Raw genomic sequence first — 23,218 nt, forward strand, 5'->3', positions numbered from 1 at the left:
CACCCCTCCATCAACCATTGCATCCCTCCATCCATCCACCCCACCACCCTCCATATACTCCTCCACCCACCCCTCCATCAACCATTGCATCCCTCCATCCATCCACCCCAACACCCTCCATATACTCCTCCACCCACCCCTCCATCAACCATTGCATCCCTCCATCCATCCACCCCAACACCCTCCATATACTCCTCCATCAACCATTGCATCCCTCCATCCATCCATCCACCCCACCACTCTCCATCCACTCTTTTCATTCATCCTTCCACCCCATCTCTCCATCCACCCCTCCATCCACTTCTCCACACTCTGTCACTCTGCATAGACCCTTCCATCCCTCCTTCCTTCCATCCCTCCTTCCTTCCATCCCTCTCTCCACTCCTCTATCCATTTCTTCTCTTCTTCTTTCTAGCCACTCTTCCTTAGCCCAGTGTGGCAAATAGAAGTCCAGTTCCTTTTAGGAATTCCCTGTCCAGAGGCCAAGAGGGAGCAGCAGACCCTGGTGAGCCCCGACACCCTCCACCTCCCATTGGCCTGCCACCTGCTCCTAACGATCAGCCTGAAAGCCTCACCTGGGCTGGCCTGCACCCCCACACCTCTAACCTTCTCTACTGGGTCAGAGGCCCAGACCTAGGATTCCTAGCCTGTGAGGAACCTTTAGTCCTTGGGAAGAGAACACAAATGTGTACCCCCTCTTTCCCATGCAGCTTCCTGGATGGATTAGCCACACCACTCCACACCCTCCCTCAGTCCCTCTCTGCCTCACCCCTGCCCCCCAGGTCCCATTCCATAGTCTTTGGCAGAGACTCAAAGCCCCCTGCGTCATTGATGACACTGAAAGGAAACAGCCTCGTCCACAATCAAAGAACAAGAGCAGTGGACAGTGGCTGCAAGCGGAGCCAGACCTTTAGCTTGTTGGGCAGCTCCAGCAGGAAGGCGCAGTCCTTGGCCAAAGAGCAGTCCTCATCTACGGAGAAGGGCATCCTCTTCGACTGAGTGCACGGCTCCTGGAGGATGTGAAGAGCCGTGAGGGAGAAAAAACCTCCGCCTACCCAGCTGATTTCAACCCTGGAGGTGATGAACGGCAGGGGTCACAGCAGCATCCCCCCATGTCAGAGAAATCTGGACACGTCCCTGGACACTTTCCCTCCATCCACCCCACACGTTTTCTTTGTCTTCCTTGGTGTCGGGCTGCATGCTTTGTGAAGAATATGTCTGGCCCAGTTCCTGACACAGAATTTCTAAGAAGTCCAAGGTCACCTGCTGGGAGGAGAGACTTAGCACCTGTGTTTATGCTAATGAGGTGGCCCTTTGGGGCTGCCCACCAGAAGGACCACCCATAGGTCAGGCAAGCTTGGAATGCTGAACCATATGTGATCAGCCCTTCCCTGGAGGGGACCTGGGAGCCCTGGACTGCCAGCCAGCTGGTCAGAAGTGTGAATAGTGACTCCTCCATTCGTAGATGTCACCTGGAGTGGCAGCAGGCTTGGTGGGGACAGTGGCCTCTAGCCAATCGGGTCTGTGCTGCTGTCTGTGCAGGACTGCCATGCAGATCTCCATTAGGTACAAAAGAATCCTGTGTGATTTTTTTTGTCCAAGAAATGCAAAAAAAAAAATTAAAAAATAAAAAATTATGTTCGCCCCCGATCAGACACAACAAACCAGAAGGGATTCTGCCCAAGTTCAGCCGGTGAACCAATGGTCTGTTGTGACTGTCACAGAAACATGGTTGATGGAAAAGCAACTTCAGCACTGAAAAATTCCACCCTAGAAAGAGTGATGACCTCACCAAAGTGTACCGTAATCTCCCTCCCAACACACCTTCACCTCTTGTACACTCTGGCACCCCTAAGACCACCAGCAGCTGTAGAGAAGAAGGGGGTGGGTGCCTGGAATCTCAGGCAAGGGTGCAGCAAAGTTTCCTATCTCTTTTTATTAGGGAGTCACAGCAGTTTCTTTCTCATTGCCATAATAGATGCCTGACAAGAAACACCTTTAAGGAGGAAGGTTTATTTCTGCTCACAGTCTTAGGGGGGGTCCAGTCCATCATGTCTGTTTTGGCTCACAGTCTTAGGGGGTCCAGTCCATCATGTCTGTTTTGGCTCACAGCTCTAGGCGGTCCAGTCCATCAGGGCAGGGATGGCAACTCGGCAGAAGCAGAAACATCTGGTCTTGCCACATCTGTAGTCAGGAAGCAGAGTGGGAACAGGAAGTGAGGCTAGGCTAAGAAACTTCTAGGTCCTCCACCAAAGATTTACTTCCCAGTTATACCCCATTGGATGAGATATGTATGCCCACAGGCTCATGGATTCAGGCTCATGAACTCAAACACTTGGTCCCCAGTGTGTGAGCTCTATTTAGAGAAGCTGTGGAGCCTTTATGGGGTGCAGCCTTGCTGGAGGAAGTGTGTCACCGGCAGTGGACTTAGAGAGTTTGTAACCTTGCCTCACTTTCTCCTCGTGATCTCTGCTTCCTGTGTATGGCTGAGATGTAACCTCAGCTTCCTGCTCCCACCTCCATCCCTTCCCTCATCATTATAGACATCTAGCCTACTGGGATTATAAGTCAAATAAAGTCTTCTTAAAGATTTATTTATTTATTATGCATACACCATGTATGACTGCAGGCCAGAAGAGAGCATCAGATCTCATTACAGATGGTTGTGAGCCACCATGTGGTTGCTGGAAATTGAACTCAGGACCTCTGGAAGAGCAGCCAATGCTCTTAACCTTGGAGCCATCTCTCCAGTACCCTAAAGTCTTCTTTAAGCTGCTTTTGGTCATGATATTTCATCAAAGCAACAGAACACAACACATCCTGCCTCAAGGGCTATCCCCATCCGAGGACCAAGTGTTCAAACACATGAGCCTATGGAGAACATTTCACATCCAAACCACCGTGAGAACATTAACGGACCAATCGCCAGTACCGCAGATCCAGCCACCGCTGCTTGTTTTGCTTGTTTTGTCGTCCTGACTGTGCAGCTAAGTTATTCTGTAGGCTACCCCAACAACTGCTGCTCCATAAGGGCTGGTGGTCATATCGCTGCTTCACCACACCCCTCCACCCCTCCACCCTCCACCCCTCCACCCCTCCACCCCTCCACCCCTTCCACCAGCTCTTACATTTTTTCCCATGCCCTCTTCTCAGTGTCCCCTGAGCCGTGAAAGACAGGACTGTTTTCTGAGCATTGGGTCACTGTGACACAACACAGACACTTATGCCCGGCTGTCTGACCGGTCCTGAATCTTGTCGCTCCCAGCTCAGCCTCATCTTGATATCTCATATCTCAAAACAAGAGTATGTGGGGTCTTCCGCAACAGGAACTGGCCATCTCGTGCTGATACCCAAACCACAGCAGTGGCGACGGCTCATATAATGTTGGCAGAGGCTCAGATGCCCCCCTCACTAACTCACAGGGGTGGAACTCACCCCCGCCTGGCTCTGGGTTTGCATCTAATGGCCTTATAGCCTCTGGCCAACCTTTCCCATCCACACAGGGCACCTTCATGCCAACTCTTCAACTTGTTTTTACTGTTCTTTCAAATGCTTTCCCAAAACCGTAAGACACTCAGAGGTTAACATTATGTAAGGAAGCTTCTTATATTAAAGTGAGTGGGTAGGTTCTCTAAACAGACCACAATCAAATGTCCAAAGAACATGCCAATTGATCTTGGAATTTAGAAGTTAAGGGAATACAAAGCATCATCATCAACAAAAAAGTATTATGGTTTAATACAGCGTGAAAGACCTCTTGTCGCTTACATTACTTGCTCTGTTGAAAGAACAAAGTTGGGGAAGGAGATGTAGGTGACGGGCACTGCTTTATGTGGCTCTCTGCAATACATGGTCATTCTCCATGAGCCCTACAGACTTCCCATCAGCCACCCCTCCCTGCTGAAAGGACTTCTGTCTGGGCAAATAATCTTTACCTTTACAGGCTCCTGTTTCCCCCCAACCATGCAAAACACCTTTTCACTTCAGGCCCTCAAACTAAATTCCCCTATGGTGACATGCAGGGTCACAGCAGCATCACAGTAACATGTCCACCTCCATTAAACTCTCCCTGGTGGGAGAAATGTGCCATCGTCCTCTTCGGGGTCACCCACATCCCTGTAAGCTCAGCCTTTTTAACCTGCCCCACTCTGTCTCGCTGCTCATCCGCTGCTGCCCATTGTCCCCAATGCTTGGGGTGTTGACGCTAATCAAGGCTCACTCAGATGCAGCGTCTCCCACAGCCCAAAGAGTCTGCACATCCGTCGAGGGCCAACAAGTCTGCAGCCCAACATGCGGTCTCTAGACATCCTTCATAGTCCTCACCCGCAACCTGGACCACTCAACGAGGTGGACAGCAAGGGTGGTCTCCCTCAAGAGAGGCCTCCTTCCTCCACAGCGGGCATTCGGAGGAGAGGAACATGGGTTTTTTTCTAGCTTATATACATTTAATGGACTGTTCAAGCTTTAACCCTTCCCAAAGCTCACCAGCACACACCCGGCCCTCTATCGGTCTTCTCCCTAGAAAATCTGGTTATACACAGATCTTGTCACTTCTGCTTACGAGTGACACACACAGAATCTTCTCTCCATTTTCTTCTCCTGTCATCTCCATCATGAGCCTCAGCAAAGCCGTCAATGCCCCACACAAGTCCTGAGGTCCCTTTTGAACTAACCTAACCTCTCCTCTGAACACAGGCTTCTCGGACCTAGTGACGTGAGCATCACACACCACCTCTGGAATGCCCAGTTTCCTTGCTTTCTTTTCTACCTCATTCTCTCCCTCCTCACCTTCTGATTCTACCCATGAGTTCCAAGGTTCAGATCCTCTTCGGCACAGGTCAAACTCATCGTCTGTTTGCCTTGCTCTCTTACACCTCCATTTCACCTTCCTCGTACCCACTTTGCCCGCCGCCTCACAAGCTCAGGTGGAAGATCGCAGCACTGTGTCTGTTTCCCATTGTAATTTCCCCCTCACACAAGCAAGCTCCTCTGGACAGACGCCGCAGGCTCAGTTGCACGTCTTAACTCCCATAGCGGGGGCCCACACAACCTCCACAACAGCACAAACTTGCCATTCCATAACCCATGGGAAAGGTGGCTGTGCTGAGACAGACAGGCCTCCGCCTCCCCTCCGGAGGGCTCCCTCGGACAGCCCAGCCCCAGCTGCCTGTGCTATTGCTCATCATAAGAGCATGCAGCTGCTCCTCCTGGGCCCAGGTCAAGTCCCCATTCGGGTGTCACCACGACCTTTCCTGGTGACAAATAAAGAAAAAATGTCTACTCACCCCAGAGAGGGCACAAACAGACCAAATAAATGTTTCCATCCCAATTAGTTCATTTAACTAAAAATTTTAAAAGAACAAATCTATCTAACTCCATCTGGATGAACCAATAAGTCTATTGGAGTTATTTATAGGAACATGGGCAAGGGGTTATTTACAGGAGCAGGGGTGACTAAGGACAGCTGCTTCGCTGAAAAGTCCCCTCCTGGCGTGGACGACAGCTCATAAAACCTGCATCCCTAGCTCCCCACCCTCAGTTAACCTTTAACCTTACAGCTTTCACACACACACACACACACACACACACACACACACACACACACGACCACATGTAGCTAGGAAGGAAGAGGGAAAGAGGAAGTGGTGTAGCTGATTATCCCCCTTCTTCCTCCCCCTCCCCACTCCCCCTTCTTCCTTCCCCTCCCCACTCCCCCCTTCCTCTTACACACAGGATGTTACCATCTCCATTACCATTCCATAGACCTCACGATCCCTGTATCATTCCGCTTATTTCACTGCCATGACTGTGGGACTGTGGGACTAGGACATTCTCCATCATGATACATGGTCACATCAGGTCTGGGAGCTCTCACATCACTACAGTCTGCACCCGCAGGTGGATCGCCAGCCCGTGTTCAGGTGGTAGCCTGTGTGGACGTGTCTGTTGCACAGATACAGCACTGAGAGCAGGCACAGCACTTCCAGAGGCCTGGACCACCAGACCCTGCTGACAAAGCACCAAGGGCCGTTTGGAGAAGGAGTTCCACTGGAGTTGACCGCAATCCTTCCAGAAGGCTCCAGTCAGATCAAGATGTACCAGTGTCTTAGGGCTTCTATTGCTGTGACGAGACACCATGACCACGGCAACTCTCACAAAGGAAAACATCTAATTGAGGTGGTGGCTTACAGTTTCAGAGGTTCGGTCCATTATCGTCACGGCAGGGAGCATGGTGGCGTGCAGGCAGACCTGGTGCTGGAGAAGTAGCTGGCAACAGGAAGTCAACTGAGATACTGGGCAGTATCCTGAGCATAGGAAACCTCAAAGCCTGCCCCCACAGTGACACACTTCCTCCAACAAGGTCATGCCCATCCAACAAAGCCACATCTCCTAATAGTGCCACTCCCCATGAGATTATGGGGGCCAATTACATTCAAACTGTCACAACCAGTGCTGTGCCTTCAGACTGATATTAGCAGCCGCATAGGGCTCATCTAGTCCTGAGTGCAGCCGTCTGCCACTGCCCTGTGGACAGGAATGACTCTGCTGGAGAAACAAGGGCCCCAGTGACACCAAGCCGGGATCCAGTTCAGAGGAGCCGGGTTCTGAGTGTTCAGACATTGCAGTACTACCTTAACCTGTTTTTATTTTCCTTTTTATGTATGCATAAGAATGAACTATGATAAAATCTATGATTAAATAAGTCCAAAGGAGCTTTTTGCTGAATATAAAGTAGGACTTTTATACGATAAAGAATCGTGTTAGGGTTTTATAGGCAGTGGTTTTTCTTTCTTAGAAACGCATAAAACAACAGCCCACTGTCCAATCAGCAGCATTTGACAAAGTGGCCAAAATGTAATAGCACATAGTCCATCCAAGAGGAGCCAGAGACCCACAAGTGGGGCTTGTCAAGTCCACTGAAAGACTGGAGAGCCAAGCCTTCACAGAAAGTGTCACAGTGGACACAGGAACGGATCGGTAAATCTCAATGCCTATTTGTAACTTCTTACACACTCCCAGAGGCTGCATAAAAGAGCATCTCCTTTCCTTGGTGGTGCCCACCCTCCAAACCTTCAGGAAACGTCAGACATGAGAGACTTCCCAGCTCCAATCTCTGCGTGACCAGAAGTCACACGAGGACAGCTCTTATCGCCTCACTGCCCGACATAATCCTGAAAGTCCTGGGCAACACTGCAAGTCACATAAAAGTAACAAGAGGTTTAAGATGGGAGAAGGAGAGATAAAGCTGCCAGGCCTCGTGGATAACAAGGCACCTGGGTAGGAAATGGAACCGGATCAACAAACTGCTGAAACGAGCCACAGCTACAAGATAAAGCCACGACGATCAATAATATTCCTGCACACCCCGGGACTCAGCCAGCAAATAAGACCTGTCCATGACAGCAGCTGAAGCAATTAAGTAGCTGGGAATTAAGCGACCAGAGAATGGGCTGGGCCCCGTGAAAGGACCCAGCCAAGCAACTGAAAGGAGAAGGTGCCGTGGTCAGACAGGGGGTGAGTCTGGATAGCACTGCCAACAATTGTCCCCAAATTAGTCTCCCTGTTAATGTCATGCAAATCACAGTTCCTGCAGGCTCTTTTCGGAAGCTCGACAGCCCTATTCTCAGCCGGCTCTGGAAGAATAAAAGACTGTGAATGGGGAAGCTGATTGGGAAGAATGCAGGGGAAGGGCGCGCTCTGCCAGGATGGAGACAAGCTACATAGCCATGGCAACTAAAAAGAAAATGACAGGAAGCCGGCGAGGCGCCACCAAGGAACGCGCTGGCTCCGAACAGACACGTGAGAGCTCATGTAGGTCAGAGGGGACCTTGCAAATCAAGGGGGAACACAGCGTCGGGGTAAGTGGCTTGTGACGTGGAGTGAAATGAAGTTAGAGCCCCATGTTACACCACCTTAAAAGTTGGCTACAGCTGGATTAAAACCGCACGAGCAAAACAAGATGTGCAAAGGGCTGTGGTGGACACTGGGCAGACATGGTGTACTCATGTGATGACAGAGCTCAGGCTTAGGGACCCCCTAGTCACCACACCTCAATATTCAAAGCCTGCAAAACAAAGACGCTGCTGGCCACAGCCGGAGGATGCTTCTGACTCCAAAGGTCTGCACCAAGCATGCTGGGGATCACGCTGCCTGGAGCCCATGCAAAGGCACCACATGTGACCCCATCTCCCCGAGTCTCGCCCTCCCCTGCCAACTAAATCCTGCTGAGATATGCGTGACTAACAGATTCCGGAGCTAATTGCTAGAAACACTGGTTTTGCAGCTGAGGCAGGGGGCTTCATCGTGAGGACTTCGCAGGGGTCCTGAAGGTCAGCCAGAGCTGTTCTGCGGCCTGGGTGTGGAAAGCAGGCAGGTTCTGACTAAAGCAGGCAGGCGCTGGCTGGGGCCAGGGGCTGCAGCCGAGTGAGAAGCCCAGCTGACTCATTGTAGCCCTCCTCCCAAGCGTTCCCTGGAGACCCCACTCCCCCCAAGGCCACCACAACCACCAGCTTCAAACAGGTTCTTTGAGGGGGAGGAGAAGCAATCTCGTTCATATAAATGTTTAACTAGGAATTAATATTTATGAGGCTCTTGAATGACGGGCTGTGGGTTTAATAAATATTAACACAGCCTGGGATCCCCCTCCCCCTCCCCTGGTGTTGAAACCTCGGTTTGTGCAGCATGCATTATTCAGCTCCGGCCCTGGGATGGCACCTACCCCTTGCTCCCTGGCTCCTGAGGAGAGGGCAGACTTAGGGAGAGAAGTCACCAGACGGGGGAATTCTCGTTGTCTCAGTCCCACGGCCCCTGCCACGTACCCAGGCTCAGCACGGCCACTGTAACAACCCGGGGAGTCCCAGCGTCCGGTCAGCGTCAGTCACCCAGACTCCCGCCAGGCATGACCTCGGTCCCAGGATGACAGCCCAGTCTGCTGGGCCTTCTGGAGGCCCCAGCCTGGCTTCGGGCAAACCAGAATCCTCAAATCATTGATGGAGTGCCTAACCAGCCATGAGCACCGGTGGAGCTCCAGCGCCCCCGTGTGGCTAGCATGGACCCAGGAAGAATGAGGACCCCGCGTTGGTTGGGAGTCCCCCTGTTGTGTTCATAAGCATTCACTTTGTGGCCCCAACAACCCTCGCCTGGCTTCCCTGGCTTCCCTCCTGGTCCGGGTCACAGGGATCGGTCTTTGGAATTGGGAACAAAGCCCAGCACTGCCCTCTGCTGCTCCAGTCATACTGGCCAGTCTAGACGCTGGCTGTCACATCTGTGAGGCTGTCCCATCTGTGAGATGAAATGTCCCTCTGGTAATGATCCCTTGGGAGACACAAGATAGAGCCTAAGAGTCCCCACATACACCTGGGGGACGAGCCTCAAAGCTTCTTTGGGCACCCCACACTTCGAGCTGCCAGGGTCTCCTGGAGGCACCACCAACGCCCAAGGGGCAGGGAGGCAGGGAGGCAAGCTCACCAAACAACACCCATTCCTTCCAGAGATCCAGAAGAACAGCCCTCCCAGGGGCTCAGTACCACAGGGTTACCTTCCAAGCACTACCCTTGCCTGCTGAAGGGAGAAAGACCAGGAGTCTCAGTAGGAGGCAGGCTGAGAATGAGGGAGGGGAGGCATCCAGGGCCAAGGCATCTCCTAGAGAGAAAAACAGACTCCAGTGAGTGGAGAGGCCAGTTCCTGCCTCCTGATCCTTACTGCCCCTCGGTCCCGGCATCCACAGGAGGCTACAGCAGGAGTTCAAGGAGACAAAGCCAAAAAAAACAGAGTCAGGACATGGGCCCAGCAGATCTCAAGGGCTCCTGGAATAGGCCTTTCTCGGCCACAGACCTACCACATGACCAGTGGTGGGAGAGTCTGCCTCATCTAGCCTGGGAAACATCTTACCTGGGACCAGACTTGTCCAGATAGAGCCTGAACTGGACCCTAGGGAATGGGATGCAGTAGGATAGTGTATCCCCACGGCATCCTCTGTACAGGGCACACTAGACAAAGTTGGCCCTGTCTCTCCTGTTCCTTGCCGTCCAAAGATGGCCTCAGTCCTCCTGGGACTAGATCTGATCTCATATAAAACCCCTTGAACTGCACTTCAGGAGTGTCGTTCCCAAGGTGCCCTCCTCACTCAGGTTGGCTGTGAGCCAACCAGCACCAGGTGAGGTGGTGGACCAGGATGAATGGGCCAGGTTGACCATGGAGAAAGGCAGCTCTGGCCCCAGTCCCCGGGACCCACGATCCCTAACCGCATGTAAAGAATCACACCTCACAGGCCCTTCCTGCCTCCCTGTCGGTCCCCAAGAACTCAGGCCTAGATCAGCTTCCTACTGGACCAGCTGTCCTGTCCCTGCCACCAGCCTGTTGTGACCCGACCCCAACCCCAGCTGCTTCAAGTGGGCCGGGACAGTTTCTGGAGACACGACAGGCAAGGAAGTAGACTGGACAGAAAGCGGGCAGTGGTTCCTGGGAAAGAGGGTGGTTAAGCTTCCACCATGCTGAGAACAGCTTTGTGCATCAGACGTCAGACGCTGTGCGCATTCAATCTAAGTGGCAGCCTTGAGCGGGGTATGACTTCTGCCCTCCATGAGGGTGGGCGGGGCCAGCCAGGTCAGTCCCCAAGGGGACAGAAAGCAACACTGGTAGGCAGGGCTTTGGAGCATCTCCTAGGAAAGGGCACCCTGATTGGGCGAACGGCCTGGTGGTGAGTCATCCATACATCTATTCTGATATCGAGGGCCAGGACCAGTGGGTGAGGGAGTGCTTTGAGCTGAGGCCAGCGAGGGCCAGACCAGGATGCCCCTGTGCTCTGGAAACCTTGGGAGCCAGGAAGAGACCTGATCCCCACAGGAGGGGTCCCCCACAGGAGGGTCCCAACAGGAGGGTCTCCACAGGAGGGGTCCCCACAGGAGGAGTCCCCACAGGAGGGTCCCCCACAGGAGGGTCCCCACAGGAGGGTCTCCACAGGAGGGGTCCCCCACAGGAGGGTCCCCACAGGAGGGGTCCCCACAGGATGGTCCCCCATAGGAGGGGTCCCCACATGAGGAGTCCCCACAGGAGGGGTCCCCACATGAGGAGTCCCCACAGGAGGGGTCCCCACAGGAGGGTCCCCCCACAGGAGGGGTCTCCACAGGAGGGGTCTCCACAGGAGGATTCCCCACAGGAGGGTCCCCCCACAGGAGGGTCCCCACAGGAGGGTCCCCACAGGAGGGGTCTCCACAGGAGGATTCCCCACAGGAAGGGTCCCCACAGGAGGGTCCCCCCACAGGAGGGTCCCCCCACAGGAAGGTCCCCCCACAGGAGGGGTGGCTCTGTACTCCCTCTGCAGGTGCTGATTTCTCAAAGCTGCCTCTGCCAGTGGCTAGTTTTCCTGTTTAAAGGCATCTTGTGACTAAGGTGAAGAAAGTCCCTCTGCTTTGTGGGAAGTCCACAGCGGTCAGTTAAAAAACAGAGAGAGTTCCAGGAAAGCCAGGGCTACACAGAGAAACCCTGCCTCAAAAACAAAAACAAAAACAAAAAACCTAAGAAAGGTGCAGGAGCCCCTGCCGGTGGGAACCCCCTCGCCCCTTCTGTTAGTCTGCCCTGGGAAGGTTCTAGTCCCCACCCCCGCTACAGTGCAGGGGAGGAAGAGGGTTGAAGTGTGGGTGGAGAGGGGTGAGGTGTGGGAAAGGGCGGGGATCTGCTCACCTTCCCCTCTCCAGCCTTCTAAGAACTTTCCCTCCAGCAGGTCCTGATGCCTGCGTGGAAGATCAACCCAGGTGCAGCCAGGGCCCAGAGCAGCTGTCCTGCCAGATGGGAAGAAGAATATTACTGTCTAGTTAACATGGATATCCGACAAGGTTAGGGTTTTGTGGGGGTGGGGTGAACAGCAATGGAATAATAAAAGGTCTGTTCAGTTAAAGGTGCCCTGTTGGGTGTGCTTCCAAAATCTGTGCCCAGGCCCCTCCTTACTCAGCAGTAAGGCCTTTCACAGACAGACACTGTGGCACTCACAAGCACCTGCCCTGCCCCCACCCCTGATGGAAGGAACCCAGAATAGGCAGCTCAGCTCGGGCATGAAATGACCTGAACCCAGTGCTCTAGCATAGGCAGCAGCCAGGGTCATGGCCAGGGGCAGACCGTGGTCGCCAGGGGAACAGAAACAACCAGATCCACAGTATCTGAACCAGGAGAGAGAACAGTGTGGGTCCCAAGCTGAAGACAGGGAGACCCAAGTCCCAGCTCCAACAGGAAAATGGGTGGTCCTCTTCGGCACCTTTATACATCATTCTAGCTTTCCATCGACTTGGTATGCACCTGTGGAGAGGAACCCCAACATGCTTTGTTTAAATAGCAAATGCTACCTGATCCATGAGATGGCTCACGACCAGCCTGCAGCTGGTGTCTCTCCCAAGGTGCACACAGCCACCTTGCAGGGGCACATAGGAACCATCACATCAATAGGCCTCAGGCCTTGTAGGATTGGGGGACTGGGCCCAGGAAGTACTGACTGAGTACTGAGGAGACCTGAACCTCTGGGAGGGTTCAGGGGACAGCAGGCCTTGGAGCAGGGGAATGGTGCAGCCCCCAGGTGACTTCATGTGGGCACTGGAGGCCTTGATGCTTCCTGTTTTTCAAATTTCTTTCCATTGGCATAAGAAGCCAGGCAGTTGCTTTTGTTGTATAAAATCCTTAAGGAGCAAAATCCCACACAATCTTGGAGGAAATTGAATTCAGAAATTAGATGCTAGGCTCGGCAGAGACCGTGGTGGAGCCCCCGACAGGGTGAGACAGACACATCCACTGAGACCACATCACAGTTATTAACCTTTTGCTCCAGAACATATGGAGAAAAGCTGCTAGACACACAGGGAGAAATTTTCTAAACCACAGTCACAGTGGGAGACTTCAGCACACCTCATCAGTAATTTCCAGATCAAAAACATGAGTAAAGGAAAGGGGGTATTAATAGAACAATTAGCCACATAAATTAAAGATATGCCGGCCTTCCCACTCCACAAAGAAAGTAGCGTTCCTTTCAAATACTAAACAAACACACAAAAGAGCATTACAGGAACCTTGATTGAATCTGAGCAGATTCTTAGAAGGAGAGGCAGCCCCATAGTGCTCTGAGCACAGTACGGTAAATCACAGGAATAGTCATGTGCACGTGTGTGTGTGTGTGTGTGTGTGTGTGTGTGTGTGTGTGCCTATGCATGTGTGTGTAGTCAAAGGGGTGAGATACAGAGGACAGCCTGGGTGTCATTTCTCAGGATCTGTCCATCTTCATCTAGATAGTGCTCAGCCAGTAAGCTGGGCTGTCTGGTCAGCAAGCCTCAGGGATCTCGCATCTCTGCCTCCCTGGCAGTGGATCACAAGTACACAAAACCACGTCCAGCTTTCACCAGCTGGTGAAGGGACACACTTCACCGGAGGTGCTGTCCCCTCAGTCCCATGATCCCTCTTAGAGCTCTAGCCTCCATCACACACCCTCCCCAAGGCTCAGGTACCATCTCCGAAGGAGGGGAGGAAAGACTGTAAGAGCCAGAGGTTAGGGAGGTTCAGGGAGAAACGGTGTCTTCTGGACATGATGGGGAGGCCGAGGTAAGGAGCTCACAGCAGCTGAGGTTGCCAGCACAAGACCTGCCCAAGCAGCCTTCAGCACAGAGGGCAGGAGAGTTCACGAGTCCTCCCCCTTAACTGAGGAGCTGTGACAAATGATGGCTTCTAAGAGTGGGACTCAGTTTCCTCTAATGGTGTGACTCCTGTGGACCACCGCCAGTAGATGACCCCACGTCCAGGAGTACATGGACAACACAGACTGGACTCTGGGTTATAAAAATAAAATAAAATAGGGCATGAAGTTGAGGATAGGATAGGAAGGTGGGGCGGGTCTTAGAGCAGTCAGGGAGAGGAATATGGAGTGACTGTGGTCAGAATACGCTTTATGAAATTTTAATAAAAAACATTTTTAAAAATTCAACCCCCCAAGCTACTTGGAAAAATGGTCAAAAACAAGGATGGAGATTACACTTGGCCCTTGAAGGCTGGTGGAGCTGCTTCTGTATGCCCAGAATGAGGACCATGCCGCCACCTACACAGCCTCTTCTAAGTGCTGGAGATAGTGAAACACCACACACACACACACACACACACACCACATACACACACATACACACCACACCACACACACCACACACACACACTACACACACACACCACACACACACACTACACACACACACTACACACACACACTACACACACACACCACACACACACACACACACACACCACACACACACACACACCACACACCACACACCACACACACACACACACCCCACACACACACACACACACACACACACCACACACACACCACACACACACACACACACCACACACACACACCACACACACACACACACACACACACCACACACACACACACACACACACACACCACACACACACACACACACACACACACACACACACACACACAGGCACCCAGAGCTTGGCTCACGGGCAGCAGAGTAAACAGAGTGGGCGTGCCAGCACAGGAACAACGTCCGAATGGCTGGACTTACAGAGGAAATGCCACATACGCTGCCATCTTAACTATAATGAGGGCACTGAATCTCAAAATCAGGAGTGTGGGACTGGAGGGACGGCTCGGCAGTTAAGAGCACTGGTTGCTCCTTCAGAGGACATGGGTTCAACTCTCAGTATTCCACATGGCAGCTCACGACAACTAGGAACCCCCTTCCGGCCCTGGGGAGGGGCTGGCCCTTGGCAGGCTTTCTGAGGTGTGGGGTCTGGAAAGGGCAGGTCCAGTGAGCTGTAGATCCCCAATACCAGTCACCTAATTCTCTCAGCCAAGCCCCATGGCCTGCATACAGATCCCTGGTCTTCAGAATAGTGCCACTAGCTGGGGACCAAGCTTTGAGGTAGGAGCCTGGTGGGGTGTGTCAGATTCAAACCCCGGGAACTGACAGCAGGATGTCCACCATAGGGTGCTGCCCTTCAGTCTTGGACCTCTAGAACTTCTTTGGGGTTCTCCTTAGCCTTCAGAGCCAATTTAAGGCTGGCAGGTAACTCAGTGGTAGATGGCTCACCCAGCATGCCTAAGACTGTGAGTTCAACACTCAACACTAACATTAAAACAAACAAACAAACAAAAAAAAAACTACTCAATTTGTGTGTTGTTATCTGCAAGAGAATATGGAGATGCGAAGAGTGGACTGTGTAAATGAAAAGATGACTTTTGTCACTTTTGATCTTTGCTTCCTAAAGATCATTATCTTGGCATTTTTCTGTTGAGTTTCGTTCCAATGACAGCTGTCAGTCCTCACAAACTCACGAGGCCGTGGGTTCAGACGTAAGGGATTTGTTAGGCATTTTGATAAAAAGCGTTACAAAAATAAATAAAATTTATGGGGTTTTTTACTTTTGGGGTTTTTTTGGGGGGTGCTTTTTGTTGTTGTTGTTTTGTTTTGCAGGGGAAAAAACCATGCTATGCACAGCTCCTGCATGTAATGCCAGCACCAGGGGGATGGAGGTGGATTCCAAGTTTGGAACTGGTCCGGGCTACATAGTGAGAGACTATCAAAAAGTAAATAAATAATTAAAACCCGATTTTTAAAGGAGCATTCAGAAAAGCAAATTTCCATTGTCATGGCACCCCTGGGTATAAGGACAGGGTCCTTTTATCGATAAACTCCTTTTCCACTTGAATAGCTCTCAAAGATGCCAGGTCCAGCCGTGGATGATGGTTCAGACCTTTGATTCCAGCATTGGAGACAGAGACCAATGGGTCTCTGTGAGTTCAAGGCCAGTCTGGTCTACATAGTGAATTCCTGGATAGCCAGGGCTACACAGTGAAACCTTGTCAGATAGATAGATAGATAGATAGATAGATAGATAGATAGATAGATAGATAGCTATGTTCAGCCCCAATTGCCCGCCCACTTTTGGATTTAAATGGTGTGAACATTAAGCAACTTTGTTCACACAAACAAGCACGTGGAGACAAAGGGAGCCTTGTCACAATGATTCCCAAACCACACAGAGCTCCATTATCAGAAAGGATGGGAGTGGTCAGCTGACAGGCTAGGCCCGGGCCCCACAGCCTCTGTGTCTGTCCAAGAAGGGCTTTGTTTTTCACCCATGCGACCGCTACGCTGCAGGTGGGAATCTGGGTACAAGAGACCACAGAATGTGAGAGTGGAAAATCTGGGCTGTTTGAGCCTCGCAAACCCGCCTCTAAGGGGTCATGGAACAAAGGCGAGTAATGCCTCGTATCGCCACCAGAGAGCGCCGCGCCACCAAAAGCACGCGGGCGGTGAGGGCACCCCTATTTCTGCGGTTACCCAGCCCAACCCTCTGGAGGGCCCTGGGGCAAAACCGCTGGATGTGGGTCCTGGTGGCCTCAGGATGTCTGGAAATTCTGGTCTGGTGATGCTTTCCTTAGTTGGGCTTGACCCGACTCCTGCACAAGCAGGTGTCCTGCTGGAACCCGAGTCTGGAAAGGACCCAGGAGGCGGGGCCACCAGGGACACGAGCTCCTCCTTCTGAATGCTGCAGAACCCATGCCCCTGCTCCAAGGGGATGACCACTGTCTGCACCAGGAGTGGGAAAGACAGGGCAAGCTCAATAACCGCACACTTGCCCAGCATACATACAGCAACGGGTCCCACCTCTAGCAACAAGAAAAAACGGGGGCCGGAGCTCCCGGGTCCACAGCCCTCACCTGAGGTTGGCCACATCCAAAGCAAACCTGGTAGGAGCTGTGCGCCCAGCTGCTGTGGGGTGATGCTGGGCCTTGGAAGTGTACAGCATACGCTGATGCTGGGTGGCTCAGCCCAACAGGCTCCCTTCCCCGCCCGCCCGTACAGAAAGACCGGCGCTTCTGGCCCGGCCCACCTCCCCCTGGGGTGTTGGTGGCTGACGGGGAAGAGTGAGCTGTCTGTGTGGCCAGGTGTCCTCCAGGTGCCGGCATAGATCCCATGCTCAGGATACAGCACTCTCCTTCCCACGCCCAGGACGTCAGTGAGGAGGCCCTGGGCTCCGGCTTGCTGCACTGTCTATGATATCACTCCCAGCCTGCTGGCTACCACCAGGCTGAGTCTACAACCTAGCTTGCGGCTCCTGGCAGTGTCCGCTCCAGCTGCCGGAAGGAAGGCCCTATTCGAGGAATTTTCAGTCTTGCCCTGAGAACTTGGCTGGATGCCTAACCAGACTTCCCTCCAGCCACTGAGCCTTTTCTGGCTGCTGGATGAGCGAGCTCTGCTCCTTCCTCCCTGGCCTAGGTGGAAACTGACAAGGAAGCAGCTGTCGAGGCCTCCGTGGGCCCTCAGTGTAAAGTCTCAAGTGTACATGGGAACTGAGGGCTTTGGGGCTAGTGGGCCGCTGGGTACCATGACGGATAGAAGAGGCTAACATCAGCCAGGGCCAAGGGTGTCTCCGGCCCGATTTGGGTGACCGGGCATAGCTTCGGGCCGAAGCTCAGGGGGAAGGACCCCACGGTTGGACGATGCTAGTCAGCTGAGCAGTTGCAGGAATTGACACCATGGACCCCAGCTCACCCAAGAGGACTCTTCTGGGCCATCAGGACCTCGGCTCCAGCCACAACTAGGCAGCTCCAAGATGGTGAACTCTGTTGTAGATGGAGACCGTGGGGTGCTGGAAATGGTCTGCCAGGGCTGTGGTAGGCCAGTAGGGGTGGACCCAACTTCTGTGAACTTTGACCCTTTATCATGCTCGGCATTCAGGAGCCCCAGGAGAGGCCAGCAGAGTCCCGCTCAGAAGCAGTAGGCCAGGTGTGAGGACCAGAGGGAAGCAGGACTTAGGGATTCCTAGCCAGTCACGCTTCACTCTCCCCTGATGTTCTGTGGCCGCGGGTCCCATGGCAACTTTATGCTCAGCACTTTGAAGGGCCCTGGCTGTGTGAACCGTATTCACCAGCTGTGGGGGGTGGGAAGCCCAGGGTCTCCCACCCTCTCCAACATCTGCTTCCGTCTAGCCTTCCTGTGAGATGTGAAGTGTGGATACCTCATCATGACTTTGATTTCACTCCCTGCATGCTGAACATCCCTTCATGGGCTTGGACCATTCATTCACACATCCTTTTTGAAGAAACTGTATCTTACTGTTCATTTTTCGCCCTTGTGGCTGCTGCCTGCAATCTTCCGTCTCTTCTCCTCCTTCTCCTCCTTCTCTTCCTCCTCTTCCTTCTTTTTGGAATAGAGTCTCACAGTCCAGACTAACCTAAAAATCACTATGTAGCCCAGGCTGGCACCAACTCATGGCAATCCTCCTGCCTCCATCTCCCAAGTGCTGGGATTATAGGTGCGAACCACCAGCCCAGACTTCTTTCACTTTTATTTCACTTTCATTTTTTAGATTTATATGTTTTTATTCACATGAGTGTTTTTCATGCATATGTATATAAGCGCATCCTGTGCATGCCTGGTGCCCTGGAACCAGAATCACAGACAGTTATGCGCCGTGATGTGGGTTCTGGGAACTAAACTCTAGTCCTCTGCAAGAGCAACAAGTGCTCTGAACTGCTGAGCCGTCTCTCCAGGCCTTAAATTGTTACGTGTTTGTTTGTTTGTTTGTTTGTTTATTATTTACTTGTGTGGGAGGGTACACATGAGGAGGTCAGAGTACAACCCACCAGTCGGTTCTCTACTTCCACGGTGTGGATCCCAGGGATTGAATTCAGGATGTTAAGCTTGGTGATAAACACCTTTTACCCACTGAACCATGTGGACAGCCCCTTATTTTAGAAATGTATATAATGTATTTTCATTATATTCACTCTCCATTACCCTTTCTTCGCCCCATCCCACTCCCTCTGGGTCCCTTCAAGAAGTCATCAGCCTCCTACACATATGACCTTTCTGTGACACAGAGTTTAATTAGTGTTTCTTGTGTGGGTGTGGGACCATGTAGAGGAGCATGAGCAGCTTAACCAAGAGCTAAGCTACATCCCTGAAGGAAAATAACCCCGCTCCTCCAGCTGCCAGTAACTGCAAAGTCTCCTCAGAGAGGAGCGGAGCCTCGGGAGCCCCTCCTGTCCATGCTGGAATGCTGACCGGCTTGATCTGGTGCAGATAACTGCAGCTGCTCTGAGTCCAAGAATATGACAGCCATGCTGTGTCCAGAGGCAGCGTTTCCCAGCACCCATCCACATCTCCTGCGTTCTTTCACCTGCCATTCCACGATGTTCCCTGAGTTTGGGGGTGTAGGGGTGACTTAGATGCCCCACTTAAGGCTGAGCCCTGAAAAGAAATTCTCGATTGTGAATCTCTGTATTAACTGCTGACTGCTGCAAAACATTTCCCTGACCAAGGCTGGGAAGAGCACTCATCTTTTTCATTTCTAACGTGTTTCTCTTCATCCTTCACATTGCCTCTTGTTCACTCTGTGTTCCCTTTACTCTGCTGCCGACAATGTTCTTATTCATTTCTAAGTCCTCCTATCTCCTGTCTGGGTATTGTTAACTTTCATTATCTGACGGCCCGTGGTGTCATCGCCGTCATGGTTCACCTCTGTCTTAGTGTAGAAGGATGGCTCTGAGGCTGAGGAGGAGGAGAGGCACGCAGACCCAGCACTGCAGACCCAGCACTGCACATCCAGCACCGCAGACCCAGCACTGCACATCCAGCACTGCACATCCAGCACTGCAGACCCGGCACTGTGCATCCAGCACTGCAGACCCAGCACTGCAGACCCAGCACTGCAGACCCAGCACTGCACATCCAGCACTGCACATCCATCACTGCAGACCCAGCACTGCAGACCCAGCACTGCACATCCAGCACTGCAGACCCAGCACTGCACATCCAGCACTGCACATCCATCACTGCAGACCCAGCACTTCAGACCCAGCACTGCACATCCAGCACTGCAGACCCAGCACTGCAGACCCAGCACTGCACATCCAGCACTGCAGACCCAGCACTGCACATCCAGCACTGCACATCTAGCACTGCAGACCTGGTACTGCACATCCAGCACTGCAGACCCAGCACTGCACATCCAGCACTACAGACCCAGCACTGCAGACCCAGCACTGCACATCCAGCACTGCACATCCAGCACTGCACATCCAGCACTGCAGACCTGGCACTGCGCATCCAGCACTGCAGACCCAGCCTGCAGACCCAGCACTGCACATCCATGACCACAGACCCAGCACTGCAGACCTAGCACTGCACATCCAGTACTGCAGACCCAGCACTGCACATCCAGCACCACAGACCCAGCACTGCAGACCTAGCACCGCACATCCAGCACTGCACATCTAGCACTGCAGACCCAGCACTGCACATCCAACACCGCAGACCCAGCACTGCACATCCAGCACCGCAGACCCAGCACTGCATATCCAGCACCGCAGACCCAGAACTGCACATCCAGCACTGCACAGCCAGTACCGCAGACCCAGCACTGCACCTCCAGCACTGCAGACCCAGCACTGCACATCCAGTACCGCAGACCCCGTACTTCACACCCAGTACTTCACACCCAGTACTGCAGACCCAGTACCGCAGACCCAGTACTTCACACCCAGTACCGCAGACCCAGTACCGTAGACCCAGTACTTCACACCCAGTACTACAGACCCAGCACTGCACATCCAGTACCGCAGAGTGACATTTATTGCAGGCTTACAGACTGAAGCATAGCACTGGGCAACAGCAAGACCAGAGATCTCCATGATCTTGAGAAGATGGGGCCAGTCTATATGGTGAGGATGAAAGTGACTTCATCCTATCTGGAATGTACCTGGTTTACCTTAAACCGCTGTCTAAACACCTTGTGTGCCTCTGGGGCCAAGGTTAGCTGTGAGCCTCCAGATTCTGATGACAGCCAGGGTTGGCTGTGTCTTTGTGTGTGTGTTATTGTTAAATGGATGCTAGGATAAATGTGAGGAAAGCCCACGGGGCTCCCCCGGGCAATTGTGATGGTTAAGACTACAGTCATCCACAGTCAAGTCCAGCAGAGCCCTGTAACTGCCTTGAGGTGCTGAAGCCAGTTTGGAATGTCAGGCCCTGTTTCTGTGTGTGGCAGCTGACTTCCCAGACTGCTGTGGCCCTGGACCCTGACTCCTGGATCCTGGATTTCTGCTGTGGAGTTCTGGTCAACCAGGCTGACCAGTTAGGTAGTTAGCGGGGAGGAGTCTAGTGTTAACCTCTGGGGCTGGATCAGAAAGGAGACAATCACATGAGAGAGTCCATCCCGCTGTGTGGACACCAAGCATCTTCAAGAAAGCCACACTAAGAGATACCATCCAGAAACTGCCACTGGATGTGAGCTCTATTAAGCCTTCAGATGGTGTTGCCTGGCTGCCTAGTAGCCACCAAAGCTGTACACTGGGCTCCCACACAAGCTGCTCTCAGCCTGTTCACAGAAACCAAGAGAAAACCCCGGGAACTATCTGAAGCAACCAGGGCTAGAGTGGTCTTCCAGGCGGCCGTAGGGACTGGTACACCCATGAGAGGGCTCATGGTTGAGAGAGGGGTGTCTGCTCTCCCTGCCCTTGGACTACTTCCTGTGCGGTCCTGAATGTTAGCAGCTGGTCCAGTTTTCCCAGCGTGGATCCAGGATCTCTCCTGTCACATTCCCATGGCTCCTGACCCAGGGCTTCTCCATGTCTCTTCTCCCTCCCTCCCTCCCTCCATCCCTCCTCCCTCCCTCCCTCCCTTTCTTCTCAGTCAGCTAGTCTTCAAGCTCTGGCTGCTCAGCTCCCTCATGCCCTCTAGATTCTGCTGAATTTTGCTCCGCTGCTCAAGCCTGTCCCTCCTGCTGGTCCAGGGAGCAGCTGAGGAGTCAAGGAGTCCCCCAGGCCACTGAGACCCTCTGGCTCCCCAGGGTGGAGATAATAGCTGTGCCTTCCAGCCATTCTGGGAGTGAAGTGTCTCCACTCATGCCATCCTGTGGATTCCATGTGGTTTAGCAGTGTGGAGCCACGTGTCCTGTGTCCTTTTTCCAGTCTAGGTGGTACAAGGATTGTAGACAGATTTGGGCTGCCAGCTCACAAAAAATTAACATGGAGACTTATTATTAATAATGAAGTTCTGCCGATAGCTTAGACTTGTTTCTAACTAGCTCTTATAACTTAAATCAACTCATTTCTATTAATCTACGTGCTGCCATGTGGCTCATGGCTGTTACCTCTCCTCCTCTACGTCTTGCTTGTTCTCCATCTCTCAGCATCTCCACCTTCTTCTTCCCAGCATTCTCTCTATCCCAAAAATCCTGCCTAGCTATTGACTGTTTAGATTTTTATTAAACCAATCCAAGAGACACATCTTCACAGTGTACAAAAAGATTATCCCACAACATCTGCCATGCTTCCTGCCAGGACAATAGTAGATTAAACCTATGAAACTGTAAGCAAATTACATGCTTTCTTTGATAAGAGTTGCCAAGGTCATGGTGTCTCTCCACAGCAACAGAACTCTGAATAAGACAGGGGCAAAGGGTTTATTTGGCTTACACTTCCACATCATAGTCCATCACTAAAGGAAGTCAGGACAGGAACTCAAGCAGAACAGGAACCTGGAAGCAGAAGCTGATGCAGAGGCCATGGAGAGGTGCTGCTTACTGGCCTGCTCCCCATGGCTTGCTCAGCCTGCTTTCTTATAGAACCCAGGACCACAAGCCCAGGGATGGCTCCATGCACAATGGGCTGGGCCCTCCCCCATCAGTCAGTAATTAAGAAAATGCTCTGCAGCAGGATCTTGTGGAGACATTTTCTCAACTGAGGTTCCCTCCTTTCAGATGACTCTAGCTTGTGTCAAGTTGACATAAAACTAGCCAGGACACACAGACACAAAAAATAATGAAATGTTTAAAAATACAAATTCATTGAAATTAAAAACTCAGCTGGGTGTGGTGTCACGCACCTGTAATTCCAGCTCTTAGGAGACTGAGGCAAGAGGACTGAGATTTCCAGGCCAGTTCAGGCTTGTTGTCTTGGAACACAGACAGCAAACTCAGTTGTCATCTCGTGCTTGCTAGAGTGAATACAGTCAAAAACATCCTAAAATAGATGAGCCACTGCTGTGCACAACTTTAATCCCAGAACTCTGGAGGCAGAGGCAGGTGGATCTCTGTGAGTTCAAGGCCAGCCTGGTCTACTTAGTGAGTTTTAGGTTAGCTGGGGCTATACAGTGAGACCCTGCCTCAGAAGAAATCCCAGAACAACAAGGGATTGCACTCAGAA

The 23,218-nt window shown here is 52.4% G+C and overlaps 1 long non-coding RNA gene across 1 annotated transcript in view; it reads right to left on the reverse strand.

The window, feature by feature from the left end:
• Positions 1 to 735: 735 nt before the first annotated feature.
• Positions 736 to 23,218, reverse strand: part of LOC119089029 — a 49,811-nt gene continuing 27,328 nt past the window's right edge. Inside the window, exons 2-4 of the long non-coding RNA XR_005092872.1 lie at positions 11,683 to 11,780; positions 9,469 to 9,642; positions 736 to 2,184 (exon numbers count right to left, since the gene is read on the reverse strand). This is a non-coding gene — a long non-coding RNA (uncharacterized LOC119089029). The remainder of the gene's footprint in view (positions 2,185 to 9,468; positions 9,643 to 11,682; positions 11,781 to 23,218) is intronic.

The sequence above is a fragment of the Peromyscus leucopus genome, chromosome 14, assembly GCF_004664715.2.
Source record: "Peromyscus leucopus breed LL Stock chromosome 14, UCI_PerLeu_2.1, whole genome shotgun sequence".
Taxonomy (NCBI): domain Eukaryota; kingdom Metazoa; phylum Chordata; class Mammalia; order Rodentia; family Cricetidae; genus Peromyscus; species Peromyscus leucopus.